At 44.1% G+C, this 15,947-nt stretch overlaps 1 long non-coding RNA gene across 1 annotated transcript; it reads left to right on the forward strand.

The window, feature by feature from the left end:
- The first annotated feature begins 73 nt into the window (after positions 1-73).
- Positions 74-14,215, forward strand: LOC310884746. The gene is made up of 4 exons (XR_014574371.1): positions 74-1,396; positions 4,024-4,336; positions 10,711-11,832; positions 12,685-14,215. It is a non-coding gene; the product is annotated as an uncharacterized lncRNA (long non-coding RNA).
- Positions 14,216-15,947: the final 1,732 nt, after the last annotated feature.

Consider the following 15,947-nt stretch of genomic DNA (forward strand, 5'->3'; position numbering starts at 1 on the left):
ATAGTGTTTATTCGTGCTGTGCAACTGTCTTTGTTGTTCAAAAGAATTATATCACACAGCCTTGTAAGGCAATAGAAACACAGGTATATTAAATTAGCTGAAAATTGGCTATAGGGGGAAAAACATCTTTTTATACTGGAGGTGATATGCACCATCCATCACTCTCGAAGTGCAGGTGGAAAGCAGAGGTGTTAAGATAGATAATAAAATGCAGTAATAAAGCAATACAAATGGAACAGTTATAAAAGTACAATAACTTCCATAGATTTGTCAGAGAGTGCATTTGCTCAGTAGGAGTTATTCTCTTCCCAGACAGTACCAGTTCTACCCATGTAGCATCCTTCCCAAAGAAAGGAGCTGCCTACTCTCCTGGAAAATCTTTGGTATCTTTCAGCAATGTTTGCTGTCAAGAGTCAATCAAAACAGAAATGTTCTTTTTGGAGTACTAATCCCCTCTGCATTTTGATGAATGGCTTGGGAGTGACAGGAAGGAGGTAATGCATGAATCACAAAGCTGTAAGAAATAGGATGATTAAAAACATAGCTTAAATGAAAAGAGCAGACTTCTTTAGAATGTGATTTTTTTCAAGCATGTCTGGAGATTTCAGGTACCTGAAATTCCAATTATTCAGTGAAAAAACACTGGAAGAATCTTCATGCCCAGCATGGTGTTCATCACTTCCTGAACACCAGGCCATTTCTGAGTGATTCGACCAGCGTAATCAAAAATGGAGCCACCCAGAGCAGGCTCTGGGTGCCTACTCTGGAGTCTACATTTAAAAGAAGGAGGAGTGTATCACTTTGCATGGCAGGACAAAATAGCTGTAAGCACTGAAAGTTGCAGCACTGAAGGACTTTTGGATGAGGTCTGCAGAGTCCTGCTTTGCAGGTCATGCTTTGACCCTGTGCTGTGAGAGAAGGCAGCACTGCAACCCGCTGCATCCAGACATCCCAGGGCTGGCAGAGAGATGCAGCACTGAGACCTGGGCATCTTAGAAAAGGATCTTACAGTCAACATACATAATAGATTCATAGCTTTTAAGTCAGACAGGGGCCATTAGATCATATAATCTGGCACGCTATTCAGGTGAAGGCCATACAATATTACTCAGTCATTCTCATATTGGCCAAATACCTTGTTGGTTATTTTGTTTGTTTGTTTTCAGGAAAAAAAGAAAAAAAGAAAAAGAAAAAGAAAAAGAAAAAGAAAAAGAAAAAGAAAAAGAAAAAGAAAAAGAAAAAGAAAAAGAAAAAGAAAAAGAAAAAGAAAAAGAAAAAGAAAAAGAAAAAGAAAAAGAAAAAGAAAAAGAAAAAGAAAAAGAAAAAAGAAAAAAGAAAAAAGAAAAAGAAAAAAAGAAAAAGAATCAGGTTGATGAGCCATGCAAAGAAACATCAGGTGAGAGCTGAGTTGTGAGACAGGATCAGACTCAAGTAGCTTTTTGCAGTTGCGTGTGGCCATCTCACCCAAAATAAAGAAGGGTGAAGCACATAGACAACTGGGTCTGCAGGTGAACAATGGGTTTGGTAATGATGACAATGCCACTTAGATGGAAAGGGGAACTGAGGTGTCTTTGGAGACATCGACATAAGGGCCTAGGAGAGGAAATGCCCTAGGAGGGGCATTGCGCTGGAAAGTTTAGTCTGCAAGAACAGGAATTTTCCTGTGTATGAATATGAACATGAACATGAAACTTTTAGTAACTGTTAAGAAGTTGAATCCTGAACTAAAGATTAGTTGGTCTGAGTTACGTCAAAGACTATTATTATTTGTGTTCCTTGCATGAGAAGAGTGTATCGAAAACTTTTGATTGAGGAGAGATGAGTAATTTGGAGATCAGGTGAAAAATAGTGAAACGTTCCGGGGGATCAAATCATCTCTGGTTAAACTTCACTAGAAGGGCAGAATTACATCACACCTGAGTTTAGCTGACAGTGTAACGTACACAAATTAGAAATAAAGACCACGTGAAAGCTGGTCTTTATTTGATGGCTAATAAATCTCCCTGTGTCTTATAAAAAAGGAAATATACATAACTTGCTCGGTGTGGCATCTGTACATTAAACCCTATTGGGAAATAATATGTGAACCAGGGAAAAGTCAAAGTCACATCTAGCTTGAAGCACAGTTCATATATCACAACAGGAGCATAACTGCATTGTGAAAGCGTATTTATAATTCTGGAAAGCTGAAAGACTTCTGTAGTTCACCCTCCTCAAAATAGTAAAATATCATCACTTATCTTCTCAAAGAGGAGCCTGGGAAGTTGTTTATGTTTTTCCAGTCCCTATAGGGTGAGGAAGGAAAGAGTTTGCAAATGCTGCTACTCCACTGTAGGCATACTGTGGAGTACATGCTACTGTATACATACTGTACATACATGCTACTCCCCCCCAAATGTAAACAATAAAATAAATGAATAAAATAAAGTAAAAAAATAAATGGTGGTAAAAGAAGGAAATAAAGCCTCTATCTCCTCAGAAAGTGACCTAACCACCAGGCCACATTTTTTTCTCAGGATGTGGAATTGTAGAAATCCTAAGAATGGGGCAAGAAAGATGTTTCAGTAATCATTAAATGATGAAATATGGAGCTTTTTATTTGTGGCTTATTCAACAAGGTTGGGTTGAAGCCACTGGCAGCTTTTGGTTACTATCAGGCAGCAGCTGCTTTCTAGTCTCCCATAGTTAAAAGTGAAAATCCCCATAAGAAGAACAACACGGTCCCTCCTTGGAGCCATATAGCCCTTGTGTGCAATCAACGCCTCTAAATGGAGATGTTCAGAGTCAAGCCCTACTTATTTACAATTACACTAATTTACAGTTGTGTTCATTTACATCTCCAGATGAGCATTGCTTTTGCAGTGAATTTTCAGAGTTGTTTAGCATCAGGCAAACTTGGTTCTCACAAGCTCTGCTTTTTGACAAGGCGCAAGATTTTCAGAAACCCATTGGACAAAAATGCATCTGGGCTCACTGGGTCAATCACAAAGGCAGGCGTCAGCGTGAGCTAGACTGTGCTTCCTTGGTGTTTCACCCCAGCCAAACATAGTTGAGTTATACAGGGTGAATCATTTTGGTAGTGCTTGTGTTCCGAGCCAATATCATGGAGAGATTATAGAAACAGCCTAGACAAGTTGTTTGGTCTAAGTACCTGTCAGATTTCTAACTCTAAGAAAAATGACTGGGGGATCTTGTGATGCAGGATCTTGAGCCCCATGAGCAGGCAGTAGATGAGAGTCTAATTACTGGAATTGTGAAAAATCACACCCACTATGTGGGAGAAACACCACCTTTCTGAGGAGGCAGCCCAATCAAAGAAAACACACCACATTTAGGAATTAAATGATAAAAGGCCATTATCAAGCAGGGATGATGTAGGGATCGAGGAGAGCTACCTCGGCTGGGTGCATCCAGGGAGGAGCAGTACCAGGAGGATGGGGAAATCATGGCATTGCTGTGTCACAAGGCAGCCGGGGCTGCCCTGGAACTGCCAGGGTGTAATTGCCTCTGGAAAAAACTGCTTTTCCATTTACTTAAGCCAGAGAAAATGTATGAGTCACTGGAGGATAAAAAAGCAAAATTAAAAAGACCATAGCCTTGAGCTACAGTCCTTTTTTGTGTGTGAGAAGGTAAATATCAGGCAAAATAATGCATCTGACAGTATTTTCACTAGAACAGTTACCCTAAAAATGTCCAAAGCTTTTATCAAAGCTGTATTTCTTATCCACAAGAAGGACATCTCCAACATGGATCCGGTTCTGTCTGCCCTCCCTGGAATTAAATTTGGTATTTCTGTCTTTGATTTCAGTCACTGCATACAAAAGCTCTGTACATTTCCATTGATATTCAGATCACTTCTACTTCAACTTCCTTTGAATTAATGTAACTCAGGAACCCCAGCAATGTCAGTCTCAATTTATGCAGGCTTAGGCTGAAAATTTTAATCTTGTCTGTCTGTTCTTGATTTTTTTTCACCAAATTCTTTTTCTTTCTTTCTTTGATGCCTTTATGCAAATGTCTCAGTGCCTCAATGCGTCTACAGCACTCCACTGGTTTTTATGATGGAAAAGCAGTTTTTTCATCCTGTCCAGAAGAGCTAGACACTGAGATGTTCCAAGGACAATCAAGAAAACTCATCAACATGCAACTGTACCAAACAGCAAGTGGTTTTCTGTCAATACTACTTCTCCATACTTTTTCCCCAGACTTTTTCACAATGGAGACCTGCCAGCCAACACAGGGGTATCCAGCTGATGAGAACAAAACAGATGGAATTCTGCAAGTGGAGGCTCAGCCATGCCTTTGAAGGTGCTACCTTGAAAACAGCAGAACACAGGTACAATTCACAAGTAGCCAGAGAGTCATGGAGTCCACCAAACACCAGCCATGGTTCAATGAGTCAGCAGCAAACACAATGACGAGCAACTCAAAGTGGTGCTGAGCTCAGTTAGCAAACCTGACCTGCGGTTTCATACAAACCCTTTTTCCTTCTTTTAGACTACATGGGTTCATGCCCCCTGAATTTCGCTCTCAGTTTCAGGTATGAATGAATTCAAAATCTTTAGGTAAAATTCAGTGAGAAGAAACTACCTAGTTTTGACTGGTTTCAGTACAAACCCAAGCAAAACCACAGAATTGCTCATGGTTTCCAGACCAAACCATATATTTCACCTAGTTTTTTAGGGGTTTCATTATGAAATTTTCATGGAGTCAGAAAAAAAATAAGCATGCAGCTTAATGTCCCAAAAGCACTTTGAACTGCTATCTACACTTCTGTTTTCTGAGAATAAAATGATTGAAAGTGGGTATCTTTTCTATCAGCCAACGTCAAGATAACTGGTTGCAAAGAGATGGTTCTCTGCACCGTGTGAACCCCCAGTTTGCTTTAAGTGCAAATGGACTGGCTTACTGACCCTCCTTGGATCCTAGGTTTTGGACTTGATTTTGGTCCTTGTGTTGGGCTTGTTAGTGTAGCTTCAGCCTTGAATACATGCCTGGAAGAGAAAAATAAAGAATTCTCCTTCTTATGGTGGGAAATCTATGGATGCTGCAGGCACAGCATAGGCAAGTCTGCATCTTTTATACTTTCTAGAGTAAAGAATATCTCTGGGTTTAAAGAGACTTGGAAAATACTGAGACTCCAATGGTGTTCTTTCTTATTGCTTAACAGTGGTTTCTTCCAGCAGGGAATAAAGCTTGGATCATTTTTAAGTCAGGCCAAGAAATTCATCAAGCATTTGGTAGCTCCAGCTACTCATACATGTGTAAGTGTGGTGCAACAGGGGCTGTGCACATTAACATAGTTTCAGTCTCAAACTCATGATAGTCAAACAGCAGACAAAAGAAAATAGCAGTGAGGTGAAGACATTGAGAGACATATATTTTACTATAGAAAATTTGTCACAAGATATAATGCATTTTCTGTGATACATAAGCAAATGTATTTTTTTTTTCTGGATACATTTCTGAAGGCTGTGTCTCACCTACTGAACCAATTCTGTCATCTAGAATACATCAGTACTAATTCTCTTGCTGAATTCCAAAGGAACTAGCTTATTGAGCACAACTGAATCAGGAAACTCAACTAGACTGGAAGATTTCATTTTAAAAGACATCTAGCTTTCATTTCAAAGACTTCAAGCCATGATGGAGTTGCCATTTCTTTCAAGGAGTCATGCCAGTATTTAAGTAAGCTCAGCCTCATGGATTTGTTTCTCTCTCCTATGGGATTGACAGAAGCAGACAGACGGGAAGATAGAAAAGAGGAAAGCCTTGGGGTTTGTTCACCTCATCCGTCATTAACGCTCACTTCCAGTGGCCCAAACTTTCCTTTTCCCAGTTAAACTCACATGGACCCAGCATCAAATTTTCTTCATTCCTCAGTTTGATTAAATAAGTAGACCAAATTGCTTAAATTTCTCTAAGTAAAGGCATCTTCTAGACCTTTGATCATATACTCACTCATACCATTATAACTATTTAGCAGGGAAAACTTGTAACAGAGGATTTTTCTCAGAACATGCAGGATGGGAAACTGCAACTTCAAGTAGTGCTTCGAATGAAAAAAAGAACACACAGCAAACAATTGAAAGTTAGAGACACCCACTCAGATGCAAAAATATCCCGTACCTCTGTGGCAAATGTAAATGTAATTAGGCAGTTTCAGGATGTGTCTTGACAAGCTGGTTTGTTTTGTTTTGTTTTGTTTTAGCTATTTTCTGGAGGGGTTTGGCCTGTTGGTAAAACTCAGGCTGAAAGGAAATCTGGTTTCACATCCGGGCTGTGCCACAGCCTCGCTGTGTGACCAGTGCCATGTCACTCCCTGTGTCCCCTTCCCCGGCGGCACAGGGCGGGGGGAGCAGCACACTTCCCTCAGGCCGACATACGGCTTCGCTGTCTGGCAGCATCCCTTGAAAGAGCAGAATTGTTTTAGGTGAGATGGTGGTGACTTTGCCTTAGTTTCATAGGCCAAAAGCAGAAGGGAAGAAGGGTGGGAGGTGAGGGAATGAACGCTCTGCAAGGAAAGGCAGCCGTGCACTCTCTGAACTTGTCTGCTTGTTCTGCAAGGAGACAGGTTTGAACCCAGCAGTGAGCAGGACGCGCTAATGCCTTTGGGTCTATAGCAGCGTGCCTGTCTCCGGCATTTTCCTCCCCAGAGCTCTTATCTTTTTACAAGAAAGATCTACGTGATTTCTGCCGCTTTACAGACAGAAAAACTGAGGCAGCAGCTGGAGAAGTGACTAATGCATCACGGACATCACATGTCTTTCTGAAGCCTTTGCCAGATGCTTTTTGAAAACGAGATCCTTGGGGCTTCTACTGCGAACTCAGCCAGCCTGCAGAAACAGCATTGGGGCCAAGGCTCCACGTGCCCACAGGCAGTCTCTGCCGGCCGGGCAAGCCAAGGAATGAGGGAAGGAGTCTGGTGAAGATAATGAGAAAGAGGAGGAGGTGGTGTAGGTTGTGAGAGAAGATGAAACAGCTTTGACACAAGCAAAGGAAACTTCAAGTTTGGAATTTCAAAAAATCGACTCAACATTTCTGTCGTAGCAGATAAACATCTATCTGCTTTATTACTGGGAATCATCTTTTTTTTTTCTGATTATAAATAGAAACAGAATGCTACTTCGTTATTTCCTCTGGGTTTTTTGGGGGTAGGTACATGTGGGTGGTAAACAGCTTGCAAAGAAGTTGTTGTTATTATTATTAGTCAATATGAAGAACCAGAGGGTAGCGCCTGAGACTGCGATGCACCGGGTATGGGATAGCCACAAACCAAATATAGGTCATTCACTCAAGCACATCTATGACGAAGGGGACAGAGCACAGGCGAACCACTAATCTGTAGCTGTGATTATTGTTGCTTTGCGATACTATCTGTATCGCTATACTCATTTTTTTTTTGTGTGCCAAAAGGCAAGCAGAGACACAAAAGACCTCAAGGGCTTAAACTAACAATGAGACATAAAACCATCAATAAGCAGCTGAACAGAGCTATCAGTGTACTTGTTTAAGAAAATTTTTTAGCCTCAACAAAGCCCTGCTTGTGTCATGGTAACAGCTAGCAGTGGAAACGTGCGGTATTGGTTGCTGTACAAGCACATTACAAGACACTTTTGTGAAGCTGCAGCCTAAACAGGCGATACAAGGTCTGATAGGAAGCACAAGCACTGAGCTCGGGTTATCGCGTTATATCAGGCTGTTCGTCTTCCAGCCTGAAGTGCATGAACTGCCCTTGCTTGCTTGGAGCATCCCCGGTGACGGGCAGCAAAACCCATCAGGGCTGGGGATGAAGGACTGTCTCGTGACGCACCGGTCTGGCCTCGGGGAGAGGGAAAGGTAGGGATGACCTGAGTGGGGATTCTGGGGATGGAGGTCCTGGGGCACCCACAGGCATGTGGGCTCCAGGCAGGGTGGGGAGTCCCAGCAAGTGATAGCTGGTAGGTACATGCCAGTAGGTTCTCCAAACACAAGGGGAAACTTCATCCCATGGGAGAGTCCTGGGTGCCATGCTCCATATGTGGCTATCGTGGATCTATCTGGCTAGTACAGGCTTTAGAGTGGCCTTCAGGGCAGCCCTGGTTACCAGCATGGCTCTGTCCTGAAGGATGTGACCTGGGACAGTCAGCTGGTCTGTGCCAGCTCCCACACCAGGACTGGTCTTCTGAGTGCTGGTCCAAAACGGGTGCAACCAGCTGGGAAGGATTCAGTAGATTCCCCATCACTAAACAATGCTGTTTTGTTGAAAGCAAAACTCCTTATCAGAAAGATGGCCATTCTGATAAAACAGTTCGGAAAATTTAAGAAAATAATAAATTTGAAAGAAACCATTTCAGCATATTGGGGAACTGAATGATTTCATTTTTCTAAAAAAATGTTTTGTTTTGGAACACTTCGCTTGATACTATTTTATTTATTCAATGTATTTATTCAGCTTGAAACTCTGGGAAACAATCAAGCCCTTTGATCTCCATTTGCTACACTTTGGTGGTGGAGAAAGGGACTTTTGCTTTGTGACACATTTCTACACCTCGGTGTAATAAGGGCCAGATGACGTTGCACAAAGACATGGGGCAAGGGGTCAGGGCCCAGCAGACAGGCAAGGCAGGTGGGACACAGGAAGAGCTGCAGGAGAAGTAAGGAGCAGTAACAATTGGAGAGGGGTTGTGAGACTGAAAGATTAAATCCCTGGGTCCATGGGAATAGTGCTCCCTACCTCTGCCACCACTCAATCTCATTTAGGAGCATTGTAATGCACTGGGCCTCACTGGGAAGTAAGTGTAGGGCTACCAAAAGGGGATGGCTATTCACAGCACAGCCACACACCCCACAGAGGAACTGTGGTGCTGTTGGTGACTATATTAAAGCAAGATGAGATGGGGCTACCTTCTAAGCAAGAGCACATCTTCTTACCTGCTCGCTGCAGCACTTGAGAGTGGCGGAGAGCTGGAGGAGGGAGCTGGGGCGAGGGGGTGCCTGGGATGAGCCTCAAGGTGGGGGCAAGACAAGGATGGAGAGATTGTGAGGCTCTGGTCTGCTCCACACCCCTCCAAGCTGGGGAAGGGATGGAGATGGCCAAGGGGAGGGCACAGCACAGCCGGGCTTTGCCGGAGGAGCAGGTGCCTGTCCTCATGGGTGACCACAGGGATGGGGGCAACTGCTCCTGTGGGGCAGCAGACGGCCACTGGTGACCACACTTTATGTCGGGGGGGAATTCTTGGCTTGGGAACCATTTTTTCCGAATAAAACCAGTGGCTGTGACAGCTCCTCCGCACAAAGGAGAAATTTCTATAGGGCACAGAGGAGAATTTTTTCCTCCCTTTCTATATGATGTCAAAATCTAAATATTTAGCCTGACCTACAGCTGACTGCGTGGCATAATGGAAAGGAAACCAGCCAGGCAGAAAGCAAAATGACAGCTCATGAGATGGGCCTGCAAATCAAAGCTCATCCCAATCATAAGGAGACTGCGAAGGCTGATAAGTTTAACCCTGGCAAATAGTGAGCCGAGTAGCTGGATGGTAATAAACCTGTTAGGTTAATTGAAAGAAGAGGAGGAGGTACCACAAGCGTTCAGGTTACCGCAGAAGATACTCCTAGATGGCTGCTCTAGACGGGCCGCGCTTTCAACACTCCTACAGTGGAACTGGTTGTGATAGTCATCTCTCTGAGCAAAAAGCCAGCTTCCATGAAATGCTGCAGCTCAAAATCTGGGAGAAAATGCCTCAATGAATCATCAGTTCATTGGAAAAGGCACTTTCGGGCTGGCCAAGCCAATTCATGAATGTGAGTTGAATTTTGCAGAATGGTTGTGGTGAAACGACAAAGTGCTGAAAACTTCTGGAAGTACTGAAATACTGGAATTAAGCAAGATTAAACAGTGTTCTAGGCAGATCCAAGCTGAATTGTTTTGACACTTCTGACAAGTTTGTTTCTTGCCAAAACTTGAGGTAGGCGATAGAAACATTGTTCCTCATTCATTAACTGGCTTATGAAGATACTAATGCACACTGTAATAACCGTAGATATAATCTCCCTCTCTGACTAATTCAGAGCACAGATTTGAGCAATGCTCTCCCATCCTCACAAAATTATTATTAAATAGTATTCACAAATCAGAATACCATAAGCAGAATGAAAGAGTAGGAAAATATCTGCTAATAATTTCCTGAAAACTGCATGTTAAAATCCCCTCCCTGGGACTCACTTTAATAGGATGAGTAACTATTAAATAAGTGTGAATTCAGCCGTTCATGACCCGGACCTTGCAGGAGATCAACACTATTAGTTTTCAGTATTAGTTGGATAGTTGTAATTTTATCTTTAACCCAGAAACAGCAGCAATAGGCACTGGAAAGGTGTGACCCATATGTACATAAAACCATTCTGGAGCAAGCAGATGCAGATTGTCAAGGGACACTTAACAAAGCACTAAAAGAGGTCACCACCCACAGTCATTGGCCACTGGAGTGAGTCAGAGCACTGTTCTGAGTCAGGCCAAATATTTGTCTAGCTCAATACACTATCTGCAAGCTCAGTCATCAGATGCCTTGGGAGAGAGTATAAGCAATAGACAAAATATAGCAGTCATTCACCTGAGTTATTTAATTTCTATTTTAGTCCAGATACACACTGTGACAATAAGATCCATAATCGAATTGTGCTACATACAAAACAAATTTTCTTTTCATTTATTTTTATGTTTTGAAGGGCTTGCTTTCCTGGAGTACTCCTTTGACATGACTGCAGGGGGTTCAAAGGAGGGCCATGAAGATGATGAAAGGGCTGTAGTACCTGGCCTGTGAGAAAAAGACTGAAGGAATTGTGTCTTTCCACTCCGGAGAAGAGAAAGCTCAGGGTGGGGACCTCACCACAATATTCCAGTACTTAAAGGGTGGCTACAAAGAGGTCGGAAGCTCTCCCTTCACAAGGCCCCACATGGAGAACACAAGGGGCAACAAATACAAGTTGTACCGGAACAGATCTTGATATCTTGAATTTCTTGATATAAGAAATTTTCTATAGTGAGACCAACAGGAACAACCTCCACAGGGATGTGGCAGAATCCCAGTCACTGGAGGTTTTCAAGATGTGGTTGGGCAGGGTGCTAGATAAGCTCACCTACTCTCCCTTTCCCACAAAGGGCAGGACCTGATGACCTTTCAAGGGCCCTTCCAAACTGGGCTCTTCAATGATTCTGTGACAATGGGGGATTCACCACTGGCTCACTGCATCCATGACGTTTAATATTTTCCAGTGCTCCTTTATACTCCCCCTCTTACGGATGATGGCAAAGCCCAGAATCTGTTGCATCCTCTAACGCTCTGTGCTGTCCCCTCTGCCCAGTCCCCTTCTACCCATCCCACTCCACCAGGGCTGAGAAAGCAGCGACAGCATCAGCAGACATCTGCAGTGGGACTTATCTGCATATTGCACTCAACTTTGTAATTAATAGAGAGAAAGAAATAGGCACTTTTCAGAAACTTTTGCCTACCTCATGCTATGTACCTGGTTGGGTGCTTCGTACAGAAGTTGCTGGCTCTCTCCCGGGACTCAGCTGCTGTCGTTTTTGCTAGCGGGGCTCCATCCCTGACACACTGGGATGTCTGGACAGAGAGCCCAGCCGTGTGGAGGAGCACCCACCTGAAGTCCCAGCCCATGGGAAAGAATAAGGACTGCCCAAAAGCAAGGTGTGCTCCCCAGCATGAATCCTGCAGGGCAGCGAGACCAGAAGGGGAGCATCCCCCAACAGCGGCTGCTGGTGACACCCAGGGGACAACGAGGGCCAGGAGTCTGTGCCTGTGTCTGCACTTGGAGGAGGAGGTGCAAAAGGTATAAAAGTGGCAGGGGACTGCGTTGGCATGGGTCCCTGAGAGTAAGCCCAGGACCCCCACGTGTCCCCCCAAGGCTGCCCCTGTGCACCAGGCAGGGACAAGATGAGCTGCCCTGCTGTGGCTCGGGAGCTCCTTCATCACCAGCTTTATCCAAGAGCAGAAAACCCCAAACTTGCAAAGAAAAACTGAAAAAAAACAACAATATTTACACTGTAAAATAGCTGAAACAGACTTTTATGTTTGTTTTTGTTTCAGCTGAGGCCAGGTCAGTTTTTCTTTTGATCTATAGTAGTCCCCCCATCCCTAGCAAGGCACAGTGCGAACACACTTCAGACTAGCTGACAGATTTCTGGTGTGGTTTTGTATGGTTTCCTGCGAATCAGGGGCCATTTGTTGTTTTGCAATTTTTCAGAAACCCACAAGTATGCCGAAGTGCTACGAAGACCTAATAAACAGGTAGGTGTTGTGAAAGGTTAAAGAGGGGCAAAAAAACTGCAGCACGGCCACGGCCGGCGCATCGCCTGGCCCCTCGCCGCTCTCGGCAGAGCTGCGCTGAGGTTGCCTGCAGCAGCAGTGAGCACGCCGCGCCGAGGGATTTCGCCATACTGACGAGGCAGAGGGTTGTGGAGCTGCAAGAAAAATGCGGTTAGATTTTACTAGCACCTGTGGCAAATTCCTCTCAGAGGTCCTCCCACAAGGCAGTGTACAATCTGCACATGTCAACGCAGACAGAGCAGGAGGAGGGAGGTGATGGTGTCATATGTTCCCCTCGGGCTCGCTATTTTATTTCTGAAAAAAAAAAAAAAGCTTTAGATTTCTTTGTTTTTTCTTCTTTTCTTTCTATTCACAGGGGACATTCAGTGGAAACTATTACAATGGCATTGTAGGAAAAAGCCTTGCACCCTCTGTCTGCGTGCTGAGCTCATCCTGATCCCTGTGCCTGCAGGAGGAGAGCATCAAGGAGGAGAGGCGACTCTTGCATGGTTAAAGCAAGGGGATGGCAGTCGAGGAAGGAGGGTAATGCTTCTGGCTCTGGCATTTGTATGCATCAAACCCAGCATTTACTGCCTCGCTGCTTGGGTTTTGACACAGATAAAATGGAAATCCCCGTTTGGAGCAGTGGGGCTACTATCCCTTGGCACATCTGAGGGGTTCCAGTAGGAAGTGCTTTCCATCAGGTTTCTCTTTGAGAAGAAAAATTTAACTTAAGAAGAAGAAGGATTAGGAAAATATTTAAAATAGAGAGTGGCAGTAAGTAGCTCTTATTTTGTACTCTTCCCCATGCCCACGTGCCCCTGGAGCACACACATCAGTGGCTGTGCTTTCTTGCAATTATACAAGCAAAGACATAAGGGTAGCTTTCTCTCATAAGTGTTCATCTAAGAAGAAAGCAAGAAAGTTAGAGTATCAATGATAATAGATGATCTATGAACCAAACCATCTTTCTCTCCCCAACCACAGCACCACACAATGGGTTTTCACTTTCTCCCAATGGCCCTGAAAACATCCTCAGCCTTAGGAGCCGACTGTTTCGGCTAATGTTTCTGTACCTCAAGCTATAAAAACAGGCTGCGGCTCTCACTAGGGAAGGCACTTCTGTGTAGTTGCTGATATACCTCTTTCTTGGTTGGTGGGTAAGAAGAATTAAACCACTATCCTGTCTCTTACTCTAGAACATACAAACCAGCTCTTGAAAGGACAATGACAAGAAAATCTTGTGCCTCTTACAAGGACTAACTATGTATCCTTTGGCTTAAAATAGAAAAAGCACCAGGGCCCTTTGTTGCTGTACACTCAGCTAGAACCAACGTAAGCAGGGAAATATGCTTCGGATGTGAAAACTGGCTAAAAACGGTCAGATCTGGACAACAGCTCCACGTATTAAGCTTTTTGAAGTCCACCTTGATGAACTTTGTACTGATTTGCTGAGTATCTTCAGACCCATTGGCAGTCAAAGGGAAGGTCCTGCAGCTGAGGAAAGAAGCCTCCAAACCTGGCTACATGGGAACAGAGTGCCCCCAGCATCACAGGTGACTTCCAAAGAGTGGTCAAGCTGCCTGAAGTGAGAGCTCTTTCTGCCTGGCTTGGACCTCCACAGGCTGTAGGCTTCAGGCTGTCAGCAGCTTTAAACCATAAAGAAAGAGTCTACCAGAGAAATGCAATGGGGTGATGCCCAGACTGCACTCATGGCTGCTTAGAGCTATCTACAGGTGGTTCAAAGTGATGTATCACTGCAGTAATTCCACTGAAATAAGCTGTGGTAATTTGGGGGGAGGAATTTTCCTTGCTGATGAAGTCCATCTGGCAGCTTACACGCAAGTGGGCAAACACACCACTGTCTTTGGGGCCATGGTGCCAACTCACAACGCTGCTAAGATGCAAAGCTTTTGTTAGAGATAGCCGGGGGGGGCGGGGGGTGGCATTTTCTTTGAAGAGGGTTTGCTTTCTGTGCTTTATTTTTTTTTCCAGGAAGAGATAGCTGAGTCTCAGAACTGATGCACTCCAAAGTCTTAAATGCTGGCACTGCTTATTAGTTGTCTGTGCAGTGAAGAATATTCTTCCTTATATAGGCCTTACAGAAACTAGGTCAGAAGATTAACGTGAGTACTGGTTGCTAAAAATCCTCTTTGACAGCCTGCCTTCCTTTATTATTTTCTCGCCTTGCCATACAGAAGCCAGCACCCTCCAGCTTCCCTACTGACTCCTGCTGGGGCGAGCTGCGATGGGCGCCGCACTCCCTGCTGCCCTGCAAACACCTCACCCGTGTTTGCCCCTGACATCAGATGTCATCCCAGGAAGGGGATGGTGTTTTTCAAAGAAACGTAGCAGTGCCACGTTCAGTCGATTTGTCAGTGGAAAAATATCTAAACGCAGATGCCTGCATGGGCTAAGGGATGGCACACTCAGGATGCCCAACCTTTGTTTTCTGAAGGCCCTGTACTGAGAAGAGGGCATCTGGGCTGAATGCCAGATGGGGTGCTGGGTGCTTGTACAATGCTCCCCGTAAAAGCTATCTCTTCCATCAGGGCTTCTAGGAAATAGTGCACTGCAAATAACGATAATAATAATAGAAGCCTTCTGCGAAATGTTTGCACTGAAACATAAAATGCCATGGAATATTCTTGCTTTTAGACACTGTTGTTAACTCCGAAGGATCAGTCGCCGTACATTTGTGCTGATGGGTTATTTCTTGCCAAGTTATTTACAGGAGATAACATCTTTCTGTGGGATACACATATATAGATAATACACATACCCACTCATATTCACACATGCAGATCACCAAAACTTAAAAACTATCATTATACACCTACTTGTCTAAAATAAAGTGATTTCCTAGCAGGAATGACACAAACAATTAAATAGATTCAGGGTACATACATATATTCTTAAACTGATTCCTAATCTGTATGCACATACGTACTTATCTCAACACTGAAGTATCATAAAACAAGACTCTCAGTGCAGATTTTTACATCTCTAGATGCTCATGTAGTAAGGTGCGCTTATTTCCAAAAAAGCCAGGTGCACAACAGCCCCTGCTGAAATCTGCTGTACCTTCAGCACTGCGGAAATGTGATCACCTGGGAGGGAGCAGGGTCCCAACAACGGGTTCTCTTCCTGCAGATTATCTCGCAGCCTTCCACTCGAAACTAAAGCAGCTGAGGTTTCTTTGGCCAGTAATGCATGCGGAGCTCAGTTCTCTTTGCTACAGAAGCCCTAGGCTTGATCGCGTGTTCAGTTTGATTTTTCAGTTGGAATCAAAGTCACTTGTCAGCCAAGCTTTATCCTTCCTGCTATTTCTTCCCCAGATCCGTCGTCAAATCAAGTGTGCGCACAACGTATCCAATTTAATGCGGGCACTGACTGTTCTGACAGCTGAACATGCCCATGTTTTGCTTTCCTCCTGCTTGCTAGGTCCAGACTGCCCATTAGCTGCAGCTGCCTTTGGTTTTCTTGCCTTTGTGATAGAGCCGATGGGATATCCTCTTTTTTACTGCCTCCCATTTAACCGAAAAGCTGGTCTCTTGTCTCAGAGATGCCATGTGTCTCCATTTCTGCTATACTGTAGGGTTCCCTGGGTAGCCACATAGGTAACGTGATTTGGTGGTG

Source organism: Anser anser (assembly GCF_964211835.1).
Source record: "Anser anser genome assembly, chromosome: 21".
NCBI classification, from domain to species: domain Eukaryota; kingdom Metazoa; phylum Chordata; class Aves; order Anseriformes; family Anatidae; genus Anser; species Anser anser.